Below are 16,906 nucleotides of genomic sequence, written 5' to 3' on the forward strand. Positions count from 1 at the left end.
GGTCACTGGTTTCTCACTTACCGTGTGACCGTGTGTGCCCTCTTTGCACCCTTCCCTTGAGTGGAAGCAGGGGGTCCTTTTCTTTCTTTCTTTCTTTTTTTTTTTTTTGGTGGTACTGGGGTTCCTGGAAGCCCTTCTACCTCCGGGCTACTCCCAGACCTATTTTATATTTTTGAAACAGGGTCTCTTACGCCAGCACGGCCGGCTTCGAACCTGCGCGATCCTCCTGTCTCCGCCTCCCAAGCGCAGGGATTACAAGCGTGCGCCACCACGCCCGGCAAGGGGGGGTCCTTTTCTGAGGTGACCTGTATCACTCCCATTTCCTTGAATGTTTTGCCACTGTGCAGCTTCTAGACCTAGGGCTTTCATGGTCACCACTTCTCATTTGCACCATGACCATGGCACAGCAATGGAAGTCCCCCATTTCCTGGTAATTCACGGCATGAGTTCAAAGTTTACTGAACCTTGACATTGTGGTGCCTCTGCCTCGGACATTTCTTTCCCAGGCCTTCCCCAGGCTGGCTCCTTCTCATCCTCTAAATCTTACATCTATTGTCAGATCCTCAGGGGGTGATTTGCCCACCCCACTGCCTAAACCAGCCCTCTTCCTTCCCACCATCCTCTATCCCACTATCCTGCTTTTCTTCTCTTTATTTGGATCACTTCATGATCTGATCTCTTTGTATATGTTGTTGTCTCTCCCCTCACTAAAATGCAGTCTTCTCCTGGCAGGGGCTTCCTTAGTCTTGATCTTTGCTGTGTTCCCAGACTTTAGAACAGTGCTTGACACATACACTAATGGACAAATAAATGAATTAATAAATGGACTTTTGTAAAGGAAACCCAAATGGGAAGGTGTTATATCTGCCTTACATAATGGCATATTCTCCTGCCCAGGAATATTTTGAGCCACTTAGAAACACTGCTGCTTTCTGGGAGGTCAGAAAGGCCCCTGCAGCCTAAACCATTTAGTCTTGAGAAAAAGTATGTGAGGCAAAACACAGCATCCTATGGCATGGTTTCTTCTAATTGGAGGTGAAAGGGTAAGGCAGGATTTGTAAAGGGAACAGGGTTGAAGGTGGTGGGATTATGAGATTCAACTACCTTTATAAAATACTATTACATTTTTAGTAAAATAATCTCAAGCAAAGATAGCAAAGTGTTGAGGGAGAGGGCATTGGTATGTAGTATATGAATTGTCATAGTTTTCTCATTGTTTGAAATATTTTATAATAAAACATGCTAAACAAAAACACAGATATTAGCTAAATTCCAAGAGAGGAGACTTCTCCCTGGGGGGTAAGGTGGTATTACTGAGAGGCAGATGGAATGCTTGGTTGAAAACTTGGAAAAACATTTATAAAGAGGTGATTGGGGGTGAGAAAGAAGCAGGAACCTTGAGGCAGGGCAGCCAGGCCATAATCTTGGCTATAATCTATATTCATGGATGATTTCCTTGAGAAGGATTGATTTCCTTGGAGACTTTTTCTCTGGCCTCTATAGATAATTAAAATGTAACCTTTCCTTGTCCTTGTTGTTATTCATTTTTGAAAATTTTCCCAACTCTTTAGTGAAGAAAGTCACATAAGCCCAGCCTCTTTTGACAGCCTGGAGAAGTAGAAGATTCCTTTGCATCCATCCTGTTGAGTAGACAGTTGGAATGTCCATGTGTAAGCCATTAGTGCTATAAAAAGTTGCTCATGGGTAGCCAGGCAGGGTGGTGGAGGATGAATCACTAATACTGAGAACTGGTTCTTAGGAGCTACTTAGAGCTTTCCAGAGTCACATGCTTGTCTTCTACATGTTAGGAAGCTGGACTTTGAACAAGACAGGAAGGAAATACCTGACTTTTACATGTGTGATAGATAATCATAGAATGTCAATGGAATGTCAGTTATCCTTATCGACAAAACTAAGTTTGAAAGAGTTATATTGGAAAGAACCTATATGAATAGAGAACTGACTTTTGTTTTTTACAAGGTGTTCCTAAGGTCTTTCTCACCCCAGCAATTTCCCTAGAGATTGGCATCTATGGAAGGGACTGGGCATTGGGTCTCTTAGTTCTGGCCATTGGGATGGAGCAGAGAGGAGGGTGTTAGGAATCTTCTGCATTCCCAGGAGTGGGCTTTGAGATGGCCTTGTACCTTTCCTGGAGAGTTCTGAAGGTGGGGGAGTATCTGCAACAGGTGGAGAAAGCCTGCAGAGGACCACAGCCACCTAACAGAGCTCTGCCATCTTGAGGAGATCCTACTGCAAAGGCCTCCTGAAAGGAGGGTGGATGTCAGAAATTAGAGGCCAGGGGGGAGAGAGGCCAGGGAGGAGTGGTGAGTTGGCCTGGGCCACCTTCCCCCCTCATGCCATTTTGGCATGGGGCTGTAACTATTTTCTGTATTTCTATTTTCTGTATTTCTATCTTTTTAATAAACTTCTTTAAATCTTCAAAAAAAAAAAAAAAGAAATTAGAGGCCAGAGGTTGAACTTCTAAGGACAGGACCTAGAGAGACATTGAAAGAAGTTGGCCAGGGAATGGCCATGTAACTCTACTGGACTTTTTTATGCTGGTACTGGGGATTGAACCCAGGGGCATTCAACCTCTGGGTTAAACCACAGCCTTATTTTTTTTTCTTATTTTGAAGCAGGGTCTTGCTAGTTGAAGTGGGCCTCATTAAGTTGCTGATTTGGCCACAAACCTGCAATCCTCCTATCTCAACCTCCCAAGTACTGAGATATACCATAATGCCTGGCATGTACTGGGCATTTTAATCCCTGAGAGTGAGTCTTAGAGTGCATGAAAGTGGTGAAAGCTACCTGAGGTGTCCTCTGGGACAGGGGTGGGAGTGGAGAAACAGGAGGCTTTGACGTAGTGGGCCAGTAATGAGAATAAAGAACCACTTCCTGCTTGTACTTTATCATGACCAACATATATTATTAATAAGCCGCAAAGAATGTGGCATTGTGCCTCATAAATGGTAATTTCTAGGTAAATGTTAAGTAAAAGTCAGCTCTGATGATCATTATTTTATCCTGTCTGCCTGTTGAGTGAGTCAGGTCCAAATCACTGATCCAGAGCCTCAGAGGGCCTGTAGTAACAAGAGTGAAGCAATGCCTGGCAACCAGCATAGATACCCAGAAAAATAACAGTAATCAGATGATAATTTAAAGTTCATCTTCAGACCCAATTGCCTGAATAATGCCAAAGAAGGAAATAGGAAATATGAAATCTGTTAAGTTTGCATCAGAAGGATGTGCAATCCTACCCAGAGGAGTAGGGTGGTGCTGAGCCACCTTGAGTGGTATTTCTCAGGGTTTCCCAGGTGCCTGGGAAAGTCACTTGATAAAACTTTTGGGGGCACTTCTGTAGATAAGGGAAGGAGGTATATTTTGGCTATGGTTTCCATACTATCTGTAGGTCATAGGAATTACAATGTATGTATCCAAATCTACCCCTCTTGGTTTTGGTGTGAGACTAGCATAATTCTGTCTTTTCATAAACCTAAGTCATGCACTATTACTTCAGCTGTACCTTAAATAGAGAAGAATGTGTGTACAAATACTTACTCATGGATGATCTGGAATTGGGTGTGGTGCAATCTCAGAATTTGTGAGGCTGACACATGAAAATCAAAGTTTCAAGGTTAGCCTCAGCAATTTAGTCAGATTCTCAGAAACTTAGCGAGACATTGTTTCAAAATAGGGCTGAGAATGTAGCTTAGAGGTAGAATGTCCATAGATTCAAAGTATGATTATGCAAATAGCATAAATTATTATAATATAATCATATTACCTGGCCTGGGGGAAATATAGATAGTTGAAACCCACACAATTCAAAACTGTCATCTCAGTCAATTACTTCAATACTTACCAGATGTCTTCTCTGAGAAACTATTATTTTTTATTATACTGAGGATTGAACCAGGGATATTCTTGACTGGGCTATCTCCCCAGGCTTATAAAGAGTATTTTTTTAGTGGTACTGGGGGTAGAATTCAGAGGCTTTTTACCTCTGGGCTATACCCCCGGACCTATTTTATAGTTAATTTGGAAACAGGGTCTCACTAAGTTTCTGAGAGCCTCACTAAGTAGCTGAGGCTGGCTTTGAATCTGTGTGACCCTCCTGTCTCAGCCTCCAAAGTGCGGGGATTACAATCGTGTGCCACCATGTCTGGCTAAAAAGTATTTTTTGAGACAGGATCTTGCTAAATTGCCCAGGCCAGTCTTGAATTTGTGCTCATCCTGTATCAGTCTTCTGAGTAGCTTGAATCACAGGTGTGCATTGCTGTGCTGGGATGATTCTAAATTTTTAATTCACTAGTTTGGCTCTATTTTATTTCCAATTCTTGCCAGTCTAATATTTTGAAAATGATTACAAACACTTAAATGAAAAGAAGTATTGAAAAAGGATAATTTATTCCACAAACTGGATTGTCAGCCTTTGAATGCTGTGTGAAAATCCCATTTTGTAATTATGTGTAGGCATCTGTGCGACTTGTATCAATGTCTGTGAAGTGTGACAGGAGAGACATATCCTACACCTGTTTTGCTTCCTCTTTGAATTTAGCTCTGTTAATAATAAAGCTTATCCAATTCGAGAAAATTACCAGTGACATAGACTCACAGGAGGCACAGTGCATTGGGTAGGTATAAATTTCAGACAATTGAGTCTGCATTTGAAACAAATCTTTATTAGATCAGAGTATTTCCTGGAATGGTCCACTATTAAGATTTGTTGTGATCGATTCTGAGAATCTTGGGGTCAGTTTTTCTACTGTTGTTAGAAATCCATCCCCTCATGTAAAATCAATATGGTCAAACAGAATGTCTGTAGAACACTTTAACATATCCATCTTTCCTTAGGAAATAGCTGATCTTTAAATTACGAGGATACTTTGCTCTTTTGAGGGCTGACCCTACCTTTATTTAAGATGACCTAAGAAAATCATCTGACAAAATAATTTCTTCAAATACATGATGAAGGTTGACAAACATTTAAGGAAACAGAATTCCTCTAAATTAAGCTCTTCTGTTATTCTGCTGTAGTCCATGTACCAGCCTGAGCCTGTAAACATCTCTCTGGCCTCACTGAGACCTCCAAATACTTTCCCCTTCATATTCATTTCATTTGTTATATGTCTTGGTTTGCCTCAGTCATTTGTTATTTATCTCTATGTTCATTTTATTTACTTATATGTCACCTTGTTCATTTCATTCATTTTTTTTCCCATTCTGGATTTCTTCTATTTTTTTAAATTTTTTATTGGTGCACTGTATTCATACATCATAGTGGGATACAAACTTTTGTAGACATACATGCACACATCGCCCAGTCAGCCCCCACCCGATCCCCACCCCATTCTCTCCCCATCCCTCCCTCCCATGCTTGGCTTAGTGGTTGACATCTAGTATTATAGCAATTTATCTAAAATTAAAAATGATAATCTCACATAACAGTTTCATTAGTCTGATACCAAGCTTTTGATGACTTAAAGATAACATTACAATATTTCTTTTTACTTTCTTTCTTACCAGAGAATATTTTTTTTCTATTTTTTTTTGGTGAAACTATCATATATTTATACATTTATTTTTCAGAAAAAAATCTATCCTAATATGGAATATGGACTCTAGATACCCAAAATGATCTTGAAAAAGAACAAAGCTAGAAGATATATATTTTCTGATTTCAAACCATATAAAGCTACAATAATTCAAACAGTATAGTACTGTTCTAAAGGCAGATATATAAACCATTGGAGTTAAATACAAGCCTAGAGCTAAATTCTTCCCTATATTGTCAAGTTATTTTTGACAAGGTTTCCACGAACATTTGGTGGTGGAAATAATAATCTTTTAACTAAATATTGTTGAAAAATAATAATTACATGGAAAAGAATAAAATTGGACCCTTATCTAATCCCATATACAAATATTAACTCAAAAGAGATAAAAGACCTAAATATAAATCTTAAGACTATAAACTTTTAGAAGAAAATCTGGGTCATAAAACCTCACAACATTGAAATTGGCAGTGTTTTCTTGGATATGATTTCAATGGCACAGGCAACAGAAGAGTATACAAACTCCCTAAAAAATAAAAAAAATTGTATATCCAAAGACAATGTAAACAGAGTTAACAGTTACTAATAGAATGGGATAAAATATTTCCAAATGCTTTATCTGAAGGTATATTAATATTCCAACTATTAATATTCCAACTAGAATCCTAAAAATTAACAATAAAGGCAAACAATACAATTTAGAGATAGGTAAAAGACTAACATAAATAATGAATCTCCACAGATAACCAATCTTAGTTGTCTGTTGGTTGGAAAATCTTATTTCTCTGGTTCTGTGTGTGTTACCTATTTCTTCTTTGTAGTTAATCTCTTTGAGTATTTTCTCTAGTGTTTGTTTTGAAGACATAAATTCCTTCAGTTTCTGTTTGTCGTGGAAGCTTCTTGTTTCTCCATCTAATTTGATAGAAAGATTTGCTGGGTAGGAAATTTTTGGCTGGAAGTTGTTTTCTTTCAGAGTTTGTAATATGTTACTCCAAGCCCTTCTGGCTCTCATGACTTGGTTTGGGAAGTCTGGGGTGATTCTAATTGGTTTGCCTCTGAATGTCACTTGGCCCTTTGTTTTTGTTGCCTTTAAGATTCTCTGCTTGGTTTCCACATTGGTCATTTTGACAATTATGTGGCGTGGGGATCCTCTTCTCTGATCCTGTCTAAAGGGAGTTCTATAAGTTTCCTGGACCTGTGTATCAACCTCTTGCTCTATGTTTTGAAAATTTTCTGCTATTACTTCCTTGAAGAGATTGTTGATCCCTTTGGTTTCACTTTCTTTTCCCTCCTCTATTCCAATTATTCTTAGGTTAGCTCTCTTAAAATGGGCCCATATTTCTTCAATATCAGATTCCTGCTGTTGGATATTTTTTCTTAGATTAGAAACTATGCGTTCATTTTTGGAATGATCATCTTCTAAGAGCGAGATTCTGTTCTCCATGTGGTCTAATCGGTTGTTTGTGCTTTGAATTGAGACCTTTACTTCATTAATTGCATCCTTTATCTCTTTTTGGCTCTCTTTGAGTTCTTTTCGAAGCACCTCTATTATTTCTACAGTTATTTTCCTGATTTGATCTTCTAGAAATCTCTGATTTTCTGTTTTATTGGGTTCTGATGTTGTGGAGTTGTGGGCATTCATTGCTCCAGTATTATTCCTCTTTCCCATGATTTCGGATGTTTGTGCCTTCTCTGGGTTCTTCCCTTGGGTCACTATGACTTCACATAGGTGCTCTGGATCTCGAGTCAGTAGTATCTCAGACCCCACTACACCTTTACTGGGTTGTATCACAGAGTCTCCGACCCAGAGAGTTGATAAGTCTGCTTTAGACTGTGGGGGGTGCAAGGTTGCACGTTCTCTTATGGTGTGATATCTCTGCCACCGCCACTCCCCAACTAGGTCAAGTCCCAGGGAGTACAGTACTGGGATTTCTCCTCTGTGGCCCGCAATTTGACTCACTGTTCTTGAGTACACAGATGTAGCCATACTGAACTTGGTGAATTCGCTGCTGCTGCTGCCGGTGGCAATATGGCGCCGCTGCCACGCCCTCGGCTGTGAGGCTGGCGTATTTCTTCTTGCTTTTGATTTCCACCATGAATCCCTGCAGCGTATGCTGAGCTCAGCCACTGGGAGCTTTAGATGTTCCTTCGCTGAGAAATCCCGCCTGGCTGTTCCTCAGAGGCTCACCTAGGCTTGCTGTAGCTGTCCGGTGAAATTGCCGCTGCCACCGGCAGTATGGCGCTGCTGCCGCGTCCTCGGGGTGAGGCCAGTGTATCTCCTCTGTGGCTCTGATCTCTGTTCTCAGTCCACTTTCTCTCTGGAGCCTGGTGATTTTTTTGTTTCTCTGGTGATGGTGTTTTCTGGCTATGAAAGGTGCTGATTTTGTGGTAATGGAGATTGGTTGTTAGCGGGGCTCTGAAGCCCCGCTTTTCTCGGTCGCCATATTCCCGGAAGTCCATTTCATTCATTTTTATATTCTTCCCTGTTCCTTTCATGTGTTATTTCCTTGTTCATTTAATTCATGGTTCTACCTCTCATTGATCTTTCCATCCATTTACACATTTCCCTGTTTAGGCATTCACTGTTATGAACCTCTGCCCAGTCCCACTGGTCAGCATGCTGGGGGAGGGCTGGATCAGAGGATATAGAGAAAGATTCAGGAGAGAAGAAATGGCAGATACTGTGCTCTTTTAGTGCAAAGTCTGAACAAATGTAGGAAAACCTCAATTAAATCCAGATTAGTATCACTATCCAAGGAACCAACTTGAATTCTAAAAGGGTCAGATGACTTCATTCTTGATTAAGACATGAGTCTGACCTCCAAATGAGAAAAATCAGTAGCTGATTACCACTACCCAAGAGATTAAGAAAAACTAGATAAATTGTATGCAGTTTCCTGGTCCACTGATTGGAATTGAGGACACATACTTGAGTCTCCTCTGTCTAGACTGGAGGAAGTGGCCAATATATGTATGAAAAAATGTTTAACATCTTTAGCAATCAGAGAGATCCAAATCAAAACTACCTTGAGATATCACCTAAGTCCAATTAGAATGGCAATAATTAAAAACACAACAACAAATGTTGCTGAAGGGTGTGAAGAAGTGGGAACTCTAAAACATTGTTGGTGGTATTGCAAATTAGTGCATCCACTTTGGAAAACAGTATGGAAGATCCTCAGAAGAATGGGAATGAACCTACCATATGATTCAGCAATGTCATTTCTGGGTATCTACCCCAAAGAATGGAAACCAAACAACCAAACTAATGCATGTGTATCTATGTTCATAGCTGAACAATTCAGCATTGCCAAATTATAGAACCAGCCAAGATGTTCTTCAACAGATGAATGGGTTACAAAAGTATGGGATATGTACACAATGGAATTTTATTCAGCCATAAAGAAAAACACAATTGCATCATTTTTGGGGAAACAGATGGAACTGGAGAAATTATGCTAAGTGACATTAGTCAGCCACAAACATAAAAAAATCAGATGCTGTCCCTTATAGGGTGAAGCTAAGGAGATAAAGGGTCATAGGAAGAACTTTAGATGAAGAAAGAGAAAACCATAGATGAGCAAATAATGTGACCTAACTGAGGGGGATGGGAGGGGAAAGAAGGAAATTCCCTAATGTACATAATGTACATTCATAAACATATCAAAGTCAGGCACTAAGCCAAACATGAGAAGGAGGGAGGGAGAAGAAAATGGGGTGGGAATTGAGCTAAATGAGTGATGTATGACAATGTACCAAATAAAACAAAAAGAATAGCAGCCACAGAAAAGAGGAGGGGGCAATGTATGTACTCAGGGAATAAGATGCTGGAGTGATGTAGCCACAAGCCAAGGAATTCTGAAAGCTACAAAAATCTGGAAGAGATGGGGAAGGATTCTCCTGTAGAGTCCTCTACAAAGGACAATCCTGTGGATACTGTGGTTTCAGACTTTCAGCTTCTAGAATTGTGGAAGAATAAGTTTCTATTGTTTTAAGCCACAGAGTTTGAGGTAATTTGTTATTGCAATCTTGGGAAATGAATACAGAATTTATTTGCATATATTAAATATAATAATTTAAATTTCAAGAGGACTTATGATTTCATCTCAGTTATTGCTCCAAACTTTGAAACAATGCCATTGAAAGAGTTTCCTATATTAACTATCAGGGGTAAGGCTTTCTTAGTTGGTAGCGTAGCTAAAGGCTTCACTAACTAGCCTTGAATAGAAGATGGTCAGATGACAGTGACTAGAGTTTGGAGAGTTTAGGAAACTGGTCTTGAAGATTTAAGGTCAGCTTTTTTTGCTCTTCGATAAGTTGCTTAAAAGAAGACAGAAGGTGAGGTCAGAATTTCCATTAGATGTGGAAAATATTAATTAGGGAAATGGGCAAAGAAGATTGTCTCATTCCCTAGCAAATTGATTTGAATTCACCACAACTTGGCTCCACTGCATCTAAAAGCACACCAGTTGGTAGTCTAATACATCCCTTGTATGTTATGACAATGTGCCACTGTGAAGAGTGTGCATCATTTTAAATTTAAATTCCTGTAGGATAATATTGAGGTAATACACAAGTGATCTCTTGGCATCTATAAATGAAAAAAGTGACCAAGGGTTACTTGCAGATGATTTTTAGGGAATAATTGGAGACTTATGATGGAAAATAAAATAAATCTTAAAGACCTGAGATAAAAACTCTTGTTTTAGAGCTAATGTGGTATAAGATCTGTATTTTAATAAATAGAGGAGAAAGAATAGCTGCTGAGAAAAGAAACCTGTCCATAGTGTTGACTTCTCCAAGGGTCTATTTTCATTATTAGAAAGTCAAAGAGGAAAATTATGTTTAAAGGATGCAGAATTAATCTTTCTCTGAACAATAAGAATAACAACAAAACACAATTAGAAGACCCCAACTTATACCTGGAAATAAATCTGTTGAAAAAATTGTGGTTCCTGTTTGAATATTAGGCAATGGAGCATGTATGTGTAAAAAACAACAAAATAGTACTGATGAGAAGAGCTGTGGAACTGAGTTTTTTTCCCATCAGAATCAGTTGTGGTTGAGTTCTATTCAACAGGAAGGGCAAATCAATCTGGGTGAGCAAAAAATAGAAGTGGAGATATCTGTGTTTATTGCCATTTTGTCATCATTTTATAAATCCTCAATTTTAACTCTAATATCAATCATATATATATTCTTTCATGGTATTACTGGGTCAGAGATATCGAGCTGTCCAGATGTCTCTAAGCAGTAATCTCTGTGGCTCTCTTTTTTTTTTTTTACTTTTTAAGGTTTCTATCATTTTAGCACATGGGTGAAACATAAAAAGGACAGAATATGAAGGGCAATTATCCCTTTCCCCGAAATGCTAATGTACACATGTAACTTTCTGGGGAAATAGATTAAAACAGAATGTGTGATTTTTGGAAATCAGCTTCAGAACTATAAACATAAAACATGATTCTACTTGTCATTTAGGTATAAGAATAAAAAAAAAGTACCAGTATAGAAAACTTCCCATCACTATCCCTTTTAGGTTATTCTCCCAACCAGGAGTATATATAGATATATAAAATTTATATATATAACATTTATATATTATATTTTATACAATATTTATACATTTATTATAACATATAAATATATTTAATAATATAATCATGGCATATTATATATTAGTATATATTAATATATAATAAATATGTATATATATTTATTTTTGTAATTGGACCTCCAATACAAAAATATCTCCAAGCCACACCCCAACCCCCATTTTATTTGAAACAAGATCTTACTAAATTGCTGAGACTGGCCTCTAGCCTGCAATCCTCCTGTCTCAGCTTCCTAAGTACTTGGAATACAGGCATGCATCCATGCTTGGCTCTCAACCAGGTTTTATGCATACCAGGTGTAATTCATTGTGGCGTAGCAAATTAGTTTGAGATTTCATCTTCAAGCAACAAACATTTACTACATCAGGGTTTCTGTGAGGCAAAATTTAAGAAGTGTCTCAGCTATGTGGCTACAGCCCAGGATTTGGCCTGAGGTTGCAGAGAAATTGTTGACTGAGGCTGTAGTCATCTCAAAACTTAAGAGTAGGGAGTATCTGCTTCCAAGCTCATCTCCATTGTTGGCTACTGTGTGGCCCAGCTCAGGCATGGCTATAGCCAGGTCAGTTATGGTGAATGGGAGTCCACATTGCTGAGACCACATATAACCTCCATACACTGTCATGACCACTTTCCTCATGAACCCACTGTGTTCAGACAGGGCTGAATGGAAGAGGATGACCAATACCCAAAGACTAGCCTTCCAGCCTACTTGATTAATAAAATTTCAGAGGCCACACATACACTCTGTGTGTGTGTGTGTGTGTGTGTGTGTGTGTGTGTTTCTGAGGCTTGAACCTAGGGGTGCTCAACCACTGAGCTACATCCCCAGCTCTTTTTATTTAATTTTTGTTTTTTTTTGGTGGTACTAGGGTTCCTGGAAGCCCTTCTACCTCTGGGCTACACTCCCAGACCAATTTTTACATTTTTATTTGGAAACAGGGTCTCCTAAGCCAGCGCGCATGGCTGGCTTCGAACCTGCGTGATCCTCCTGTCTCTGCCTCCCAAGCGCGGGGATTACAAGCGTGCGCCACCATGCCCGGCCTCTTTATTTAATTTTGAGACAAGGTCTTGATAACTTTCCCAGGCTGGCCTTGAACTTGCAATTCTCCTGCCTCTTTCTCATGAGCTATTAGAATTATAAGCATGTACCACCATGCTCATCCTGAGGCCACTGTTTAATGAGCATTCTCATGGGTCAGAGGTATCTCTATATGATGTGCCCACTTGAAAAATATCTTTCTATATACCTCTTTCTCAAATGTCCTAGTCACCAATTTTCTGATTTTGTTAGTTCCAAGTCCCTGACCATCTCATCAAACCATTGGCCACTGCCCATTTACACACACACACACACACACACACACACACACCCCTATATCTATATCTATATATCCCTATACATACCTACCTCTAGGCATCTTTCTTTCCTAAAACAAAAAGAGCAAGAGCAATCTGGTGATCACTTTTAGTTCTACCCACTGGATGGATCTCTCTTGGCCTTCAGAGGTCTTCTGGAGTGAGGCTATAGTACTGCAGCTCTTCACATTGTGTAGTGCCTGCATATTGTGAAGAAGTAATCTATAATCCAAGACTGATTTTGTTTCTTGGTCAAATGGTCATGGAGGAACTTCTTGAGATTCCATAGACGAGAGAGAGAGAGAGAGAGAGAGAGAGAGAGAGAGAGAGAGAGAGAGAGAGAGAGAGAGAGAGAGAAAGAAAGAGAAGAGAAATATAAGGTTAAGGCCTGTGAGCATTTGAACTGTTTTTTTTTTTTTTTGTATAACTCATTTCTATCTTAAAAACCTGATTAAGCCTGATCTTATGTATACCATTTCCATTTGGTGTTGGGATGCTGTCATGCACACCCAAATTTGTAGTTTGATAGATCAGAAAATTCATGATGAATAGTTAAGTTTGCATAAAAAATGTGTGTAATTATCCTTAGGGGATGGTATAGCTTTACTCTGGAATCCTAAGGGTCTTTACTGCAATTAACTCATGAGGGCCTGCCAAAAGCTCAAAATGGCACCTTTATCTGCTACCATCACAAGTACTCTCAGATCTGATGGGTCAGATGGTTCAAGTATTGGAGCATCTTTTGTGGAAACAGCAGAAGCCTTTTGCAGAGCCTTCTCTTTTCTGAGAGCTACCCAAAATTGCCAGTCTCCTTGTGGTTCTTGTAAGTGGGTTGATAATTGTATTGCCTCCCCAATACAAATAGGACTATTAGGTTTTCCTTTCTCTTATTGGTAGGGAGGAACAGATGCAGCAATTATCTTTTTCCTGGAAAGAAATATTTCTTTTAAAAAATTTTTATTGGTAAATTATATTCATACATTATATTGGGGTAAAAAGCTTGTGTGTACATACATGTACACATCACTGATTTAACCCCTACCCAATTCCCACCCCATTCCTCTCTGTCTGTCTTTCCCTTGCTTGGCTTAGTGGTTGACTTCGATATGTTTAAGTACATTGTGTGTTTTAGAGATTTTTCTCCCCCCCCCTTTCTCCTCCTTTAGGTTGCCTTGTTTGCTCCTCGATAGGATTTCCTTTTTCATCTAGAGTTCCTCCTAAGACCCATTTCTCCCTAACTATCACATATTAGGGAAAGCATCTGATTTCTTATTTTTTGTGACTAATCTCACTTAGCATAATGTACTCCAGTTCCATCCATTTCCCTGAAAATGATGTAATTGAGTTTTTTGAATGGCTGAGTAAAATTCCATTGTGTACATATCCCACAGTTTTGTAATCCATTCATCTGTTGATGGACATCTTGGCTGGTTCCATAGTTTGGCTATGGTGAATTGTGCAGCTATGAACATAGGTACACATGCATTAGTTTGGTAGTTTGGTTTCCTATCTTTTGGGTAGATACACAGAAGTGATATTGCTGGATCAAATGGTAGATTTGTTCCCATTGTTCTGAGAATTCTCCATACTGTTTTCCAAAGTAGTTGCACTAATTTTCAATCCCACCAACAATATCTTAGAGTTCCCACTTCTCTACATCCTTGCCAGCATCTGTTGTTTGTGTTTTGAAGGATTGCCATTGTAGTTGGAGTTAGGTTAAATCTCAGGGTAGTTTTGATTTGCATCTCTCTGATTGACAGTGATATTGAGCATTTTTTCATGCATTTATTGGCCATTTGAATTTCTTCTTTTGTACAGTGTCTATTTCGTTCATTTGCCCATTTTGTTTTTGGATGCTTTGTTTTCTTAGTGTTGAGTTTCTTGAGTTCTCTGTATATTCTAGATATTAGTCCTCTATTGGTGGTGTAGGTGGCAAAAACTTTTCCCATTCTGTTGGCTCTCCATTGAGGTTCTTGATAATTTCCTTTCCTGAACAGTTTCATGAAATCTCATGTATTGATTCACCTTTTAATTTGTTGTGCCTTTGAGTTCTTGTTCAGAAAGTGTTTATCTGAGCCTATGTGTTGCAGTGTTGGACCTGTGCCCTCTTCAAGGAGCCTCAAGGTCTCTGGTTTAATTTCCAAGTCTTAGATCCTCTTGAATTGACTTTTGTACAGGGTGAGATAATGGGATTAATTGCCAATTTTCTGCATATGGTTAACCAGTTTTGCCAACACCATTTGTTAAACAGGCTATCTTTTCTCCAGTGTATGTTTTTGGCCTTTGTAAAAAATCAATTGGCTAAAAGTGTGTGGACTTGTTTCTGGGTCTTCTATACTGCTCCATTGGTCTATGTATCTGTTTTTGTACCAGTACTATGCTGTTTTTATTACAATGGCTTTGTAGTATAGTTTAAAGTCAGGTATTGTTATTCCTCCTGCATGGTTTTTGTTGCTGAGAACTACCTTGGCTATTCTGGGCTTTTTGTTATTCCAGATAAATTTAAGGACTGATTTTTCTATGTCTGTGAGGAATGATCTTGGTAGTTTAATGGGCATTGCATTAAATCTGTAGATCACTTTTGGAAGGATGGCCATTTTAATGATATTTATTCTGCCAATCCTTCCATCTTCTAAGATCTTCTTTGATTTCTTTTTTCAGTGTTTTATAATTTTCTTTGTAGAAATCTTTTACCTCCTTGATCATGTTTATTCCTAAGTATTTTATTTTTTTGTGGGAGATTCTGAGTGGAAGTGTTTTCTGAATTTCTTTTTCAGTGGATTTATGGTTGGTGTACAGGAAAGCTTCTGATTTTTTAAGATTGATCTTGTATCCAGATACTTTGCTGAATTTGTCGATCAGTTCTATAAGCCTTTTGGTTGAGTTTGTTGGGTTTTCTAAATAGAGTATCATGTCATCTGCAAATAGTGAAAGTTTGAGTTCTTCTTTTCCTATCTGTACTCTTCTGATTTCCTTTTATTGCCTTATTGTTATAGCTAGAGTCTCTAGTACTATATTGAAGAGAAGTGGTGATAATGTACATCCTTGTCTCATTCCTGTTTTTAGGGGGAATTCTTGAAGATTTTCCCCATTTAATATGATGTTGGCGGTGGGCTTATTGTAGATTGCCTTAATAATGTTGAGATATATTCCTTCTATTTCAATTCTCTGTAGTGTTTTATTTTATCATAAATGAATGTTGAATTTTATCAAATGCTCTTTCAGCATCTATTGAAATGATCATGTGATTTTTGTCCTTGATTCTGTTTATATGGTGAATTACATGGACTGATTTTTGTATGATGAACCAGCCTTGCATCCCTGGGATGAACCCTGTCTGGTCATGGTGTATGACTTTCTTGATGTGGTTTTGAATGTGTGTTGCTAGTATTTTGTTTAATAGTTTTGCATCCAAGTTCATCAGAGATAAAGGCCTGTAGTTTTCCTTCCTTGAACTGTCTTTATTTGGTTTGGGTATTAGTGTGATGTTGGCTTCATAGAATGAATTTGGGAGAGTCCCAGTTTTTTCTATTTTGTGAAATAGTTTGAGGAGTTTGGGGTTAGCTCTTCTATAAAAGTTTTTTAGAATTCACTTGGAAAACCATCTGGTCCTGGGCTTTTCTTTGATAATAAGATATTTATTGCTGTTTCAATCTCTTTGATTGTCATTGGTTTGTTTAAGTATTCTATATCTTCTTGACTCAGTTTAGTAAGGTTGTATTTTTCTAGAAAGTTGTCAGTTTTCTCCAGATTTTCCATTTTGTTGGAGTATAGTTTTCAAAGTAGTTTCTGATAATCCTCTGGATTTCTATTCTGTCAGTAGTAATTTCTCCTTTTTCATCCCTCATCTTCATAATTTGGGTTGATTCTCTCTTTTTTTAGTTAGGTTGGCTAGTGGTTTATCTATCTTGTTAATTTTTTCAAGAAACCAGCATTTGGTTTTGTTGATTTTCTGTATTGTTTTCTTTAATTCTCTATTTCATTAATTTCTGCTCTAATTTTAATAATTTCCTGTCTTCTGCTGGCTTTGGGGTTCAATTGTTCCTGCTTTTCAAGGGCTTTGAGGTGTGTCATTAGGTTATTTGAAGATTTTCTGTTTTTCTTATGTGAGCACTCAGTGCTATAAATTTTCCTCTTTTTTATGATTACAGTTTTTATTACAGAGTTGTGCTTCCAAAATTCAGTTCAAATGGTTGTATGATTGGCTGCTGGGCATTAAATGATTAGAGCGTATCATGGTAACTTGAATTTATATAACTGTGATAGGACTTACATTTTTAAAAATTAAAAAAAATTTTTTTTTATTGGTGCACTGTATTCATACATCATAGTGGGATACAAACTTTGTAGACATACATGCACACATCGCCCAGTCAGCCC

General features: G+C 38.3%; 1 pseudogene across 1 annotated transcript in view; it reads right to left on the reverse strand.

Moving 5' to 3' along the window:
• LOC308279860 (glyceraldehyde-3-phosphate dehydrogenase-like) overlaps positions 1-16,906 on the reverse strand; it is a 146,812-nt pseudogene that overhangs the window by 104,555 nt on the left and 25,351 nt on the right. Inside the window, exon 3 of the transcript in view lies at positions 2,145-2,197. The product of the transcript in view is annotated as a glyceraldehyde-3-phosphate dehydrogenase-like (transcript). The remainder of the gene's footprint in view (positions 1-2,144; positions 2,198-16,906) is intronic.

The sequence above is a fragment of the Muscardinus avellanarius genome (assembly GCF_963383645.1).
Source record: "Muscardinus avellanarius genome assembly, chromosome: 2".
NCBI classification, from domain to species: Eukaryota; Metazoa; Chordata; class Mammalia; order Rodentia; family Gliridae; genus Muscardinus; species Muscardinus avellanarius.